Below are 16,186 nucleotides of genomic sequence, written 5' to 3'. Positions count from 1 at the left end.
GCTGGACCGGCAGGGACGGATAGGGTGATCCCCAGCCTTGTGCAGGAAAAACCTCCGAGGAGGTTGCTGTGGTTACGGTGTTTACAGGCGGGGAAAGGGGAAGGGCTGCCGGCATCGCTGCTGGCCCCGAGTCTCCCGCTTGAGACACACGTATCTCAGTGGGTTGGTCTCGGGGGCCCAAGGGTGCTGAAGGCACCACTTGATCTGCAGAGGAAGGTCCCGCCGGTCCACGATATGGGGGTGGTAAGTGATCGAGGGGTTCCCAGGACTCAGCTCTCGACTCACGTTTTTCTTTTTGTTTTATTGGAAATAGCCCTACTCTGACATTTACCCAGAGCTTAGCATATTCCCTCTCCTCAGGATCTGAGGGGACCTTGTTCTCCACATAGGAGAATAACTTATTACACGTCCATTTTTCAAATGTGCCTAACACTGGCCAAGTGAGGTGACTTCTCAACTCCTGTCCTCCCCAAACCTCCATACAATAATGTATTAATTTCTCCTTTGATTTCCCCTTCCTCTGGGGACAATCTTCCCAGTGTTTTAGCATCCACCCCAAGGGACTTTCCAGTGGGATGTCTGGTGATTCCTCCCCCTGATCGGAGGAATCTTTCCCTGTGCTTCTTCTTTGAAGCTTACTCTTTTTCTGCCCCATACTTCGCAAATATATATTCTTACCATTCTTCGACTTCTCCGGGAGTCGATATCTGTTTCTGCGTTGTGTACTTACTCTAGGAATCAAAATTTGCCGATACTCACCTTTCAGCGAGCTGAGCTGAGGTCTCTTGTAATCGGTACTTTTTGATCCTCTCCTGGACCTCTACCTGGGTCCGTTAACTAAAAGGGTTTACCAATTCTCGAGCTCGACAAGACGTACCCTTCCCCTTTTAATTCCTTGCGATTAGTTCCCGAGACACCCTTTGGCCTCAGGTTTTACGAGTGTGTGTCGAGAGAAAAAAAAACTTTCACTCTGTATCGCTTCCTTCGCAGCCGGCCAATTCCCTCGCGGGAGGATGGAAACGCGGCCTTGAAGTCCACACTCGCTTCGTGATCAGATCACGTCTCACACACTCGCCCGATCGCCCACTCAACCAGCAGTACTTACAGCTATTTTCCTGCGTGGGTGTCTTTGTGCACAATAGACGTTTTACGAGCAAAGCAAGCCGCGGCTTCCCGAAGGCTCCGTGCCTTCCCGAGCTCTCCGATCCGGATCCTTTTCCTTTTTATTGTGGTTTTTATCTCAGCCTAAATTTGGTTCGGATGTCGGAATGAACTACGGGGGCTCTCAACTCACCAGGCCGCCAAAATCAGCGGGGGTACCCGTCCTGGGCAGCGAGATTCCCTGCAGTTTCTCCGATCCGAGTCACGGCACCAATCTGTTATAAATGCAAAGGCAAATTTGGGTTAAATAAAAGAACAATTTATTATAAAACAATTTTTATAAAAAAATAAACAATGAGGAAAAACCACAATAAAATAAACAGCGCAGCGCTGGGTGGACAGGGGTCTATACCCAAAGGTATAGGTGTTCCCAAATCCACGAAGGAGGGTAGACTGTCCGGGGTTTTTATAGGGATTTTGTGCCTTGAGGCCAAATTCCAGGCAGGCACCATTCACCAAGGGTCCTTGATTGTTGGATGAATTGATTTCCTGGCGTTGGAGAATAGAGTCAAATAGACGTCCGGACAGAGTCTCCTCATATGTAAAGAAGTTCTGGGTGTTTCTTGATTTCATTTTGGTTCAGGCCATCTGGATGGGATGGTTGGATCCGAGTTGGAGCTGATGGATATCTCGGCTGGACTTTTTCCCTTTGTCTGCCTGATTGCTTCCCCCAACGGTGGCCTGCAAGGCGGGGTGTTCAGGTCCGGTGATGAGTATCTCGTCGGAGCCTTTCCCTGTCAGCCTGATGGTTCATGTCCTGTCCATTCTTTTCCGTTGATGGGCGCTGAGCCTGTCCCTGTCAGCCTGATGGTCCATGTCCTATTCCTTCTTTTCCGTTGATGGGCGCCGGCTAGGGTCGTTATCTCTTGAGTGGGAATTCGCGACTAGATCTGGGAAGGACTTGTGGGCCACACTGTACTTTATATTTTATATTATTATTGCTACAAATATATTTATTTAGATTTCTATGAATTTTTACAAGTTCATTTATCACAAAAGGGAAGAAGGAGAAGAAGCAGCAGCTCCGTCTGGGTGATGGCGAAATTCCCTTCTCTCTACCGCAGCAGCTCAGCGCCCAAAAAAAAAGAATGTCTGTCGCTCTATTAGGAACGGCGAGAAGAACGACACAGACTCTCTATGGAGTCGATCAGGAGAATTTCTCTCAGTTTATTGCTTCAGATCTTTTTTTTAGACCGATACGTGAAAAGTACAGAAAAGAAACTCTTATTGGTTAGTAAACTAACACATCACCATCATTGGTCAGTGGGGCTCACCACCCCTCGACCTTCTCTTGTCAGAAAACAAGGAACAGACAAACATCACCTGCAAGGCTGTTTTCTGTCTCTGAGGATTGTTTTAATTCTTTCCCATGATTTCTCAGGCCACTTTCTCAGGCAAGACTGCGAAAGCTATGCGGCCTGCAAATTCCACAGGCACTATGCTGCCTGCTTCAGAGTTAGCATCCATAAATGTCTTTCCCTGAAGCTGAAGAAAGACCGCCAAACTGTCCCCATCCTCCTTTTTCCTGCCCCCCTTCTCCCCCTGGACCCGGCCACTCTTTTGTCCTTTGTTGAGCACCCACTAAATACCCACAGTTAGGTTGTCCCCGCAACGAATGGGTAAAAATTCCACGGGCAAGCCAGAACAACAAAAAAAAAGGACACCTAACCCCCAACACGTGATTATGTGTGTTCCTGAACGCTAACATTTTGGGGACCCCAGATGGGACCTTGTGAGTGCTGCTGAGCTCGCTCGCAACCCGATCACACTCCAGCTGGCACCGAGAGATTCTCGGGGAGCCCATCTGGCTGCGACCGTCTCCGCTGCTCACAACATCCCCGGGAGAGAAAGGTAAGGTGCTTTATTTTGGTTTGGGTGCCTGCCAGTTAGACGTGGAGAAAGCTGCACGTGGTTGGGCTAAAGGAATTCCTGTTGGTATTGCCTAGGCGCCATCCATCAGATGACTGCGAAAGCGTCGCAGGTTCAGCATTTGGTGTATTGTAGTTGCAACATGGAGAAGGCTTTTGGGCTGCTATGCTCCCATACCAGGTGCTTCTCCTTTGGGGTGCTTATTAGCACATTGGAAACAAGGTAACTTTGGGGAAGAATTACATAATTAATTTCCGACAGATCTCCCACAGAAAAAGACCCCAGCAACCCCATCTCGTCTGTTGGTAGCTATAACCTCTTCTGTCTTTCTTTACTTTGTTTTCCTTATCTCTCTCTCTCTCTCTCCTCTATCGCATAACCCTTGTTGTTGGCACTAAAATAAAGGTACATTATTGTTGTTATGATTTAAACTGAAATCCCTTTGTGTCCTTTTTGCACTCTGAGATCAAACAAACCTCTCACGAGTCCCACTTGCGTTAGCGAATCATGATGTTTAAATTGGCATCACAGACAGGATTTTCTGACAGACAGAAGGGGCTGCAGGTTTGTTGTGCAGTCTGTATTAGGGGAAAGACGTTTTGCTCCAGCCGCACCTAGCATGACACTCCCAAAAGAGTGAGCCTTGTCAAGAAAGCAAGGGGGGCGACTCGGATTTCCCGCAAACTGCACACGGCAAGGTGAAAAGCACCCCACACTCACTTGAGGGCTCTGTCTGCAGAATTCTGCAAAAAGATCTCTTAGTGCAAAAGGGCTGGACTGTTTTTGTTGTTGTGTGTATGAATTTTGACTGCTTGGTGTAGCAAAGAGACAACCAGAATTTTAAACTGAAGGAGTGCCTCCCAAGCAGATTTGTTCTTTTTACCCATACAGGGAAGCAAAAATCTGTGTGTGTGTGTGTATAATTTAAGTTGATACCTCCCTGTAGTGGTTTTTCCCTTTGTAAAAATGACTGAAAACGGCAGTGCAGAAGTTAAAGCTGCATTTTATGCATGTTATGCTTTGTTAGCTAAACACAATGCCAAACGTCCAGGAGGGAAAACTTGGTGCTTAATAATTGGTTTAATTTGGAAAATGTGATTGATAGAGTATGGGTTTTTTTACAACATGAAACAGAATTTAAACTGGGCAAAAATAAAACTATACTCTGCTCAGTGTTGGGAGCTTGTCTTACAGCAGCTATAGAAACTCGCTTTAAGTGAAGAAGTGAGGAAAGAACTATAATAGACTCCCTCCAAAACCTAGCTAAAATTTTGCAAAAACAATTGGATGAAGAAAGAAGTAAGATCAATCTGTTGCGAGCAGCTCTCCATGATAAAAATTCAAAAATGCTGACTTGCTAAAAGAAACAAGAGAGGGAAACCCCTCTCATTAACCAAATTTACCCTCAAAAGGAGCGAACTTGGATAAAATTGTGGCGAACACTGCAGACCTAGTTTGAAACCTCTAATTAAAACTGAATATAATTATATCAATGATAAGGATCTTGATCCGCATATAACTACTAATAATAGAAAAAAAAAAAGAGAAAGAGAAAAAAAAAAAGAGAAAAGAAAAAGGGAGTATGGGCGTCTCCCTCACGAGTCATAGACAGAATACGTATTCTGAGTGTCTTACTGGAGGTGATCAAATTCGACTGAGAGAACAGGAAACCAGTGGGCACTGGGGAGATGAGGTATTCTTAACAACAGGAGACAAACATAGCCCATGGTCCCTAACTCAGCACACAGCTTACTGGGCGGAGGGGCTTAACCCCTTGGAAAGGGGGGACTTTATTGCTATAGTTTGTACCCCCAACCAACTACTGAAAAATATTTAGAAACTTGCCTGCTTACAAATGATACACAAAAGAAAATTAATTGCTGGTTATGAATCACCAATGTTGTTACCTGTGAAAACTGAAATTATGACCCCTTTAATTCAAGGCCTTCCAGAATCACTTAAACCTACAGCAATTTCCTCCAAAAATATAGCAAGTATAACCCCTGTGGGTACACTAGATAGATTTCTTGGGAACCCGACTAATCAGCAGGGTTCCACTGATCCTGGGTTTACTCCCTTCACCATCCCCCTCTCAGCCGACAGGTTCACAACTGCTTTCTCCTGCTAGAAGCCATAAAATTTGGACATGGAGCAAAGTTGCAAAAGAGCTAATTAACTACAGCAGCAATTATGGACCTGTAAAAATCCCAGAAGGAAAAAAAATCAGAGAAAGGTGTTAGATACATTGGTTCTCTTAATGAAAACAAACAAAAAAAAACCAAAAAAAAAAAAGAAAACAAATCTCTAATTGCCAGTATTTATTAGTGGTCACTAGAAATAAAGAAAGGGGTCTCCAAAAACATAATGGGTGGCTTATCACTTAAAAGTTGAGTAAAGTAGTTTCTAATTGGCATTGTCTCAAATCAAATGCCCCATTGTATAACCCAGCACACCTCCACAGTCTTTGAGCTGTGAGCCAAAGCAGTCTCCTTGTCAGCTTCTGGGAGTGGAGCCCAAACAGCTTCAGAATCAGAGAAACTGGTAACTCTGCCTCTCATGGGTGAGCAGAGAGGTGGAAGTTAGTTGTATTTAAAATGCTCACTAGAAATAAGAAAACTGGAGACATACTGATTATAGCAATAGTGGGTCCTAAACGTGCACCTATTACTTCTGTAGTTAACACTGGAGCCCAAATTTCTGTGTTGACCAATACAGACTAGTACAGGATTTGAGAGCAATAAACAGAATAACTAAAGATATTGACCCAGTGGTAGCAAATCCTTGCACATTGTTAACATCTGTAAAAGAGAAATTTACTGTAATTGGTTTAAAATATGCCTTTTTCTGCATACCCCTGGACAAAGAAAGTAGGCAACTGTTTGCCTTTGAGTGGGAAAATCCAGAAAACGGAATGAAAACTCAGCTCACCTGAACACGACTCCCACAAGGATACAAGAACAGTCCAACACTATTTGGAAGCCAGCTGGCAAAGGAGCTGAGAATGGGCAAGTACCAGAGAACAATACCTGCTGTTACAGTATGTTGGTGATACACTGACAACTACAGAAGAGAAAACAACCTGCATAAAGGTAACAAATGAAATTTTAAATCAGCTGGGAATGGGAAGGTATAAGGTGTCTAAAGAAAAGGTACAAATTGCCTGACAAACTGTGATTTACCTGGGATGTGAAATCTCACAAGGGCAATGTAAGCTGGGTACTAAACGTATTCAAGCTATTTGTGCCATTCCAGAACCCCAGAACCTACATGAGCTACAAGTTTTCCTTGGGATGACAGAGTGGTGCCGTGGATCATGGACTATGGACTAATTGCAAAGCCCCTGTATGAAGCCCAAAAGACGCAGCCATTTACCTGGGGCAAACCACAGAAGGAGGCCTTCCTCAAACTAAAGGAGGCATTGACAACTGCTCCGGCATTAAGACTGCCTGATTCATCCAAGGATTTTCACCTGTTTGTGCATGAAAGACTACACCTAGCACTGGGAGTACTGACCCAACGTTTGGGAAGCTGGAAAAGGCTGGTAGGCTGCTTTTCCAAACAACTTGACAACGTGAGTGCTGGATGGCCTTCATGCCTGCGGGCAGTTGCAGCCACTGTGATGCTGATACAAGAAGCTAGGAAACTCACGATGAGTAGACACATAAATGTCTACATGCCACATATAGTAACCACTGTTTTAGAACAAAAGGGGGCCCACTGGCTATCTCCAAACAGGAGGATGAAATTCCAGGTAATCCTGACTGAGCAGGATGATGTCACACTAAAGACAACTAACCTCTTGAATCCAGCTTTGTTCCTAGGTACCACAACTGAAGAAGGCCCATTAGAGCACGACTGTGTAGAAGTAATAGAGTACACCTATTCGGCAAGAGAAGACCTGAAAGACATCCCACTAGAGCAACCAGAGTGAGAGCTATTCACAGATGGAAGCAGCTTCGTGGAGAACAGGACCAGATGTGCTGGATATGTGGTAACAACAGTCAATACAATAGTGGAGGCAAAAGCATTATCACCAAATACATCTGCCCAGAGGGCAGAACTGGTTGCCTTAACCAGAACACTAGAATTAAGGGAAATCGAAAAGCAGACTGGACAGCCCGACAGATTGCTCGAGAAGTGCAAACAACAATGGCACTGAAACCTTTAAAGACTAATGTATCTCAATTCAATTTGCCTCCTAAACTGAAATATTCAGTAGAAGATGAGAAATTGGGACATTTGCTAAATGCACAAAAGGATTCAGAAGAGTGGCACGTAACTGCACAAAGACAAATAGTGTTAACCCCCTTGATAATGAGAGAAGTTCTACAAATTAAACATAACAAATGTCATTGGGGTGCAGAGGCATTGGTAAAACTGCTAAAGCAAAAATTAATCTCGGTACAGATGCTAACAATGGCAAAATCAACTCAGTGGCTAGACACAGGCACATCTAGGAAGGATTAAGATAGGAATAGAATCAAGATAACATTTGGCAAGAACCTTCTAGTAGAGTGAAATTTGGGTGGGCCCTAGAGCAGATAGCAAACTATCAGAATAGAGAAACAGGTCAGGTAGATAGACTGGCAAGAGTCACCCGGGAAAGATTTAAAGAACTAAACGTACAATTACAATTTATTACTCCTGAAAGAACATGGAGTGTGTGAGTTTTTTTAAGGGGACGGATTGATCATTGCTGCATCCACATCCCAAATGTGACTGCAGATGTAGAATATGACATCAATCAGTTGCAACAAATAGAGCACAGAGCACAGGAAGAGCAAAAGGATTTGACTATAAATTAGTTAGGCAAAATCTTCAAAGGGTCAGGGTGGAATGTGAGTTCATGGATTAAATCTATCATTGAGAGTGTGATAATCTTACTAATTGTATTCTTAGCAATTTGGTTAGTTTACAGCATATTAAAAGGAGAAATACAGAAGAAAATGTCCTGGAACCAGAAAATAATAAAGGCACTGACACGAGATCCACACCCACCATCTTCTGGTTCTCCAGTTCATGACAACATCCAGGACAGCGTTTACATCAATCAAGGATTCGAAGAACACCAAGTATAAACTCAGAAACAAAGGACTGTATCGAGTGAAAACATTTGCACTTATAGTGAAGTGAAAATGCTTTCAAAGGGGGGAATGATAGTAAAAGGTTCTAAAATCTTAGAAAATTTGGAGACTTAGAAAGAAAGTTAGGTTTGGAAAGCCCTGGGAAAAGTAGGCCCTGAGAAATGTTAGGCCTTGTGCTTGCTAAAGATCAGGTCAAACTGCACCTGTGTAATCAGTATATGATAAATATTACAATTGTTAGATGTGATCAGATATAATTATTGTCTAAAGAACATGAGGAACAATGTTAGGGGGCTAGGGGGGGATCACAAGAAATCCATGCTTGGGTAAAAACAATGCATACAATAGAACAATGTAAGTTTAATAATTAATATGTAAGTTGTATAACGATAGAGTATAAAATATGTTCAACTCAAAACCAGATCAGGTCAGATTTGGGTATGTGTACCCCTGACACCCAGAGCTCTTCAATAAAGCACCTTCATATAATCATTCCGTGATTATGTGTGTTCCTGAACGCTAACACAGTCCCCAACTGTAAAACAATATATACAGGAATTGCTCCCACACAAAAGATGACAGAACACAAAGGTGTTGCTGGGACTTACTTTTCCTTACTAGTTTATCATCTGCACATCAAAAAGAGATAGCTGCTTACCTTGTTCAAAATAAATGTACTGCTAAAAATTTCTGAAGGCTACCTCCGAAATTTGGATATGACCTTCAAAACTGAATACGCTCAAAGGTTGTTCCCAGACAAAAGTTTCCAGAGCAGAAAAATGTTGCTATCCCTTACATTCCCTGGGCACCCTATCATTTGCAGGACCAATACTAAGACTACATGCTTTCATTCCTAAAGGATGGCACTGTCATGCCCTTTCATGTCGAATTGCGACACTGGTGGCTGGGTTCTTTTCCCCCTTGGACTGAGAGAGGCAGTTTTCTCTTGTTTGGACTTAGTTGCTTATTCTTCTCTTATCTATATTACATGTATACAGGGTACAAGGAGCTACGTGGACTAAGATAGAAAGGTGCAAAATGGCTAACAAAGAACTTCTTCAAGGTCTTTTATATGTCTATTTATCCAATTAACAAATGCCAAGTAAATTATTTTTCTTAGTGACCCAATGACCCAACACCTGTGTGCTGCACTGCGGCATTCTCTATCCAATCACTTACTACTACCAAAAAACCTCTAAAAGAAGAAGATGAAGAAGGAAGAAGGAAAAGAGACAACTCCCTAACTCCTCCATCTTGCCTCTTATTTTCTAAACTAGCTTAAACTTTAACTTTTCTACCTAGTGACTTTTGAAAACTCCCTAACTTACACATTCACATTTTCAGTTTCTCTACTTAACTTTAACAGTTGTCTCCACGGTGTTATATGAAATTCAGTGCTCTCTTGGGTGTCAGGCATCACAGATAAAGGCATATATCTTGCAACTCTGACCCCAACACTTGCAGTAGCTCACTTCCTAAATCTGGATACCTGTAGTGTACCAGTCATGGGTGGGGAGACGAAAACTCTACAACTCGTGAACCAGATGCTCATTATACAAAACAGCCTCGTTTATTATGCAGAGCTCACTTTTATACTTGATTCAAAACTCCCAGGCTTAGATAGCTATTGGCTGGGATCTCTGCCCAGATCTCTGGCCAATGATGTGCTTACTTCTTAGCTTGAATGGGGATGGCTGAGGGTCCCCTGTAACTTACCCAAGGACATGTTCAGGCATGAACCAGGCTAGATTAATTGGATTTGTGTTATAGTCAGATTTACTTTGTCCAGTCCAGGCCAGCTATACTGTGACAATACTGTGACAATTCACCCTTTTCAGTTAAATAAAAAAATGTAAAATGCTCTCTGTTATCCTATCTGCAAGGGCCCTTTGCAGACAGGGTGACAGGAGACAACATGGGTCTAATTTGAATGAGGTTTTCCCCTTAATTTGACAAACCTAGTTCCCCTCAGCTAGTGATGTGCTTTGTGTACTAAATGGAGTTTGCAGCACTCACACCCAGGAGCTGGCAGGCAAGATCACAACCCTTCAAGCTAACATGCCACAGGTTAGCTAACTACTTATAGCTACAAGTTACAACTTAACACTAAAAAAAACCAAGAAACTATTTAGAACTGAGATTATGCCTTAACTCTATAAACAATAAACAAAAAAACATTCAACCCTTAGATCTGTGACAAAAAACCAACTTAACAGGAAAACAATTTGTAAACAACCAGAGTTTTTAAATGAACTGTCTTTTCAAGAGTCCCAGATTTTCATGAGGTAGGTGAATAGGTTGTTCTGGTTACTCTTCATTCTGCTCCAGCACATCTGTTGAGGGGCCATCAGGAGGATTCTGCTTGTGGTCCCAGGGAGGCCATAGGGCAGGACGGACACATCTGGCAGGTACCCATTGCATTCCAGTGCCCATGGAAACACAGGCATATCCCCTTCCCCAGGTAATGAGGTTCCACGGGCCTCCCCACTTATTGGTGAGAAGGTCTTTCATCATTACCTTGGGCTTAGGCAACTGCTCATCTCCAGATGATTGTAGTGATAGAAAGTGATTTAAAATGACTGGGTTCTGGGACTTTTCTGGTAGTGTTAAATGATTTAGTGTATAAATAGCCTTAGCTACCCTGCTCTGTGGAGTCTCACCAGACATTCTTCCTCTTTGTTTTTCAAGAATGTTTTAAAGTGCCATGTGCTCTTTCCACGACGGCTTGTCCTGTTGCTAATTGGGGAATACCAGTGTGGTGTGCTACACTCCAGAGCTGTAGGAAATGTCTTGTTTTCTGTGAGATGCATGCAGGGCCATTGTCTGTTTTGATGGTGTGAAGGATGCCCAAAACAGCAAAAGCTGATCGCCAATGTGCAATGGCATCCTGAGCCTTTTCTCCTGTGTGTACTGTAGCCCATGTTGCTGATGAAAAGGTATCAATGGATAAGTGTACATATTTTAAATGTACAAATTCAGGGATATGTGTGACATCGGTTTTCCAGGTTTGTAAAGCACGCAGTCCACAAGGGTTGCAGTGGTGCAGTGTGGCCTTGGCAGTCAGCACAGGTGCTAACAATATTGCAAGCCTCTGTGTTTGTCAGCTGGAATTGCCTTTGTAAGGCCCGAACACCTTGGTGGAAGAAATCGTATGATGCCTTTGCTTGTGCCAGTGTGTCTGGCTGTGGTGCTATCCAGGCAGGGCTATCTAGCATATCTGTTCTAGAGTTGCCCTCGGTGATAAAACATGGTAAATTTCTGTGTCTCCTGATGTGTAAGATATAATAAAGGTAGGTTCTGGCTTGGATGCTATGGCATAGAGTTTTTAGCACATTTAATAATTGTGCATTGTCAATTTCCTTTAACACTGCTCAGTCTAATCTCTGTGTGATGTCAGCCACATATTCAGAATCAGTTACTATATTTAGAAGAATGTGGGGAAAATGTTGGAAACCCATAGCCACAGCATGCAACTCCACTAACTGGGGCGATCCATTCTGATAACTTTCCGTTTGCCACTCACATTCCTCTTTCCATGTTACAATGGCTTTTCCTGTTTTCCCAGAACCATCAGTAAACACTGTAACACCCTTTAAAGGTGTGTTGGAGTCAGAGGCACAGAGTGCACGTGCTTATTTCTGATACCTGGCTCTGACATCCAAGAAAACACTGAATTTCATATAACACCATGAAAATAACTGTTAAATAGAAAAACTAGGAGTCTAAGTGTGTAAATTAGAGTTTTCTTAACTCACTGGGTGAAAAAGTTAAAGTTTGGAGTTCAAACTAGTTTAGAGAACAGAAGACAAGATGGAGGATTTAGAGTGTTGTCTCTTTTCCCCATGCATTTTGGGCATAGACTACCTCCAAAGCAGGTATTTTAAGGACCCAAAAGAGCTTAGGTGGGCATTTGAGATAGCAGCTATAGAGACAGAGGGCATCAAGCAATTGAACACCTTGCCTGGACTATCAGAGAACCCATCTGCAGTAGGACTCCTAAAAGTAGAACAGCAAGTACCAATTGCCACCTCGACGGTGCACCGCCGACAGTATAAGACAAATCAAGATGCTGTGATCCCCATCCACAAGATGATCAGAGAGCTGGAGAGCCAAGGAGTGGTCAGCAAAACCCACTCACCCTTCAACAGCCCCATCTGGCCTGTGCGTAAATCTGAAGGAGAATGGAGATTGACTGTAGACTATCATGCCTTGAATGAAGTGACTCCACCTCTGAGCGCTGCCGTGCCAGACATGCTGGAGCTCCAGTACGAGCTGGAGTCCAAGGCAGCGAAGTGGTACGCCACTATTGACATTGCTAATGCATTTTTCTCCATTCCCCTGGCAGCAGAATGCAGGCCTCAGTTTGCCTTCATGTGGAGGGGAGTGCAGTACACCTGGAACCGACTGCCCCAGGGATGGAAGCGCAGCCCCACCATCTGCCATGGACAGATCCAAGCTGCCCTGGAAAAGGGTGAGGCTCCAAAACATCTGCAGTACATTGATGACATCATTGTCTGGGGAAAGACGGCTGAAGAGGTCTTTGAGAAAAGGGAGAAAATCATCCAGGTTCTCCTGAAAGCCAGTTTTGCCATCAAGAAGAGCAAAGTTAAGAGACCGGCTCGAGAGATTCAGTTCCTGGGAGTAAAGTGGCAAGATAGACGGCGTCAGATTCCTACTGACATCATCAACAAGATCACAGCAATGTCCCCACCAGCCAACAAGAAAGAAACGCAAGCTTTCCTAGGTGCCATAAGTTTTTGAAGAATGCACATTCCTGAATACAGTCAGATTGTGAACCCTCTCTACCTGGTCACCCGCAAAAAGAACACTTTCCAGTGGGGTCCTGAACAACAACAAGCCTTTGCTCAGATCAAGCAGGAGATCGCTCATGCAGTAGCCCTTAGCCCAGTCAGGACAGGACCAGATGTGAAGAACGTGCTCTACTCTGCAGCTGGGAGCCATGGTCTGTCCTGGAGCCTTTGGCAGAAAGTGCTTGGGGAGACTCAAGGCCGACCACTGGGATTCTGGAGCCGAAGCTACAGAGAGTCCGAAGCCAACTACACTCCCATGGAGAAGGAAATCTTAGCTGCCTATGAAAGAGTTCAAGCCGCCTCAGAAGTGATAGGCACAGAAGCACAACTCCTCCTGGCACCCCGACTGCCAGTGCTGGGGTAGATGTTCAAAGCAAAAGTTCCCTCTATCCACCATGCCACCAATGCCACATGGAGCAAGTGGATTGCCCTCATCACGCAGCGCGCCCATATTAGAAACCCAAATCGCCCTGAGATTTTGGAGATAATTACAAACTGGCCAGAAGGTGAAAACTTTGGTCTCACTAATGAAGAAGAGCAAGAACAAGTGACACGGGCTGAAGAAGCTCCACCGTACAACCAACTGCCAGCAGAAGAAACATGCTATGCTCTGTTCACTGATAGTTCCTGTCGCATCGTAAGGATGAACCGGAAGTGGAAAGCAGCCGTATGGAGCCCCACACAACATGTCGCAGAAGCTGCTGAAAGAGAAGGTAGATCTAGTCAACTTGCTGAACTCAAAGCTGTTCAACTAGCCCTGGACATTGCTGAAAAAGAGAAGTGGCCAAAACTCTACCTCTACACTGATTCATGGATGGTAGCCAATGCTCTGTAGAGATAGCTGGAAAGGTAGAAAAGGGCCAACTGGCAACGCAGAAGAAAGCCAATCTGGGCTGCTGATGAGTAGAAAGACATCGCCACCAGGGTAGAGAAACTGTCTGAGGGTCCGTCATGTAGATGCCCATGTCCCCAAGAGTAGGGCTAATGAAGAGCACCGAAACAATGAGCAGGTGGATCAGGCTGCAAAGATAGAGGTGTCAAAGATAGACTTAGATTGGCAACACAAGAGAGAGTTGTTCCTAGCTCGATGGGCCCATGACGCCTCAGGTCATCAGGGTAGAGATGCCACCTATAAGTGAGCACAAGACCGAGAGGTGGACCTATCCATGGACAGTATCTCTCAGGTTATCCATGACTGTGAGACGTGTGCCACGATCAAGCAGGCCAAGCGGTTGAAGCCACTATGGTACGGTGGGCGTTAGTCCAAATATAAGTATGAGGAAGCCTGGCAGATTGACTACATCACACTGCCCCAAACCCGCCAAGGCAAGCGGTACATGCTCACGATGGTAGAAGCCACCACTGGATGGCTGGAAACCTACCCTGTGCCTCATGCCACTGCCCGAAACACCATCCTGGGACTTGAAAAGCAAGTCCTTTAGAAGCATGGCACCCCTGAGAAGATTAAGTCAGACAATGAGACTCATTTCAAGAACAGCCTTATAAACACCTGAGCTAGGGAACATGGCACTAAGTGAGTGTACCATATTCCCTACCATGCACCTGCTGCGGGGAAAGTAGAGAAGTACAATGGACTGTTAAAGACTACCTTGAAAGCGTTGGGTGAGGAATCTTTCAAAAATTAAGAGCAGCATCTAGCAAAAGCCACCTAGATAGTTAACACCCGAAGTTCCACCAACCGAGCAGGCCCAGCCCAATCTGAGCCCCTGCATAAAGTAGACGGAGACAAAGTCCCAGCGATACCTCTCAGAAGTTTGTTGAGAAAGACAGTTTGGAGCAATTCTACTTCGAGCACAGACAAGCCCATTCGTGGGGTTGTTTTTGCTCAGGGACCTAGTTGCACATAGTGAATAATGCGGAAAGATGGAACAACACAATGTGTACCTCAGGGAGATCTGATTGTTAGGTGAAGATCATGAATGAACGTCCTTGTCTGCATAAAATGTATGTGTTGTAGAGTTAAAATATATATGTATATTAATTTTGATAATAAGTTGACGATATGGGGATAAGGGGTGGAATGTCCTGGGGTGACTTTATGATACTGGTATCCCCAATCGTCTGGTTTATGTTATATATTAAGTTCTGCACCTTTAAGGCTGGCTTTGAGAGCAAGAGAGGGGGAAGAAGAAGCGCGCAGTTTGTGTTAAAGAAAAACATCACTCCCACACATCTCGCTCCTGGACTGTGGTGTCTGCAGCACAGACAGACAGCAGGACAGAGTTTCTCTCTGGCTTTTTAGTTAGCTTTAGCTAGCTGAGACAGAGGAGTTCCCTGGACCTTTGTTTTTTTCCTTTTCTTAGATCTGTGCAAACCTGCCCTGGACTGAACACCCAGCCAAACCCCAGGAGCTCACGCCTTTGGCCCACCGGGGCCTGGGCCTCGGCACTTTTCTAGCACCGAAAAGACTGATAAGAACCTGAGCGAGCCAAACTACACCACATGAAAAAGACTTTTCTTCCTAGACTTGCCATCCCATTGAACAGCGAGAGGTTTTATTATTTAATATTATTCAATTTCTGTTAAATAAACAGCTTTTTCCACTTCTCTCCAAGGAATTTTTTTTTTTCCTTTCCCGGACCAGTTAGTGGGGAGGAGGCATTTCCCTGGGGAAATCCCCATTTGGAGTTTTCCTCCCTAATTTGCCCTAAACTAGGACAGACGTACACTACTCACATCAGCTGAAAGTTCACTTAACATTGTGGATGTTAAGTTCAATTCTTTCTTAGTCTAACAAGCGAGCCTTTTTAGAGTTCAGGCTTCACTTTGACTGATGTTTTTTATTTTATCAGCTACATTCAGCAATTGGTGTAAGCTTGGGTGGAACAAAGTAAGTTTCCCAAGATAACAGGGTCCTCCATGTGGACTAGCAGGAATCCCATTCCATGCTCTATCTCCACAGATTAGGAATATGGAACTAGGTAATCGCTTTGGTAATTGTTCTGTGAGATTGCAACGGGAATAAAGGCTTTACTTTCAGTGTGAGTAACGAGATCAACTATAGGGTTGACTGCAGCCCAGTGCTGCATTACTTTGTTAGAATGGCTTTTGTTGGGGGTTCAAACATTATTCATCCACCTGAGGTATTGGTGGAACCTAACAAATCTAATTCTTCTGGGGGCCCTATGGTAACACTGAGAACTTTGGTAATTTTTGCTTGCCAGTAGGCTTCAAGTTGTCTTAATGTGAAGCCAACAGTGCGATTGCACTCTTGCACCATTGCCAATTGATTCAGCCGAG

This window comes from Pseudopodoces humilis, chromosome 12 (genome assembly GCF_049639895.1).
Source record: "Pseudopodoces humilis isolate 2021_Gansu_Grassland_sample_001 chromosome 12, ASM4963989v1, whole genome shotgun sequence".
NCBI classification, from domain to species: domain Eukaryota; kingdom Metazoa; phylum Chordata; class Aves; order Passeriformes; family Paridae; genus Pseudopodoces; species Pseudopodoces humilis.
The sequence above is the reverse complement of the archived record's forward strand: the minus strand, read 5'-3'. Positions refer to the sequence as shown.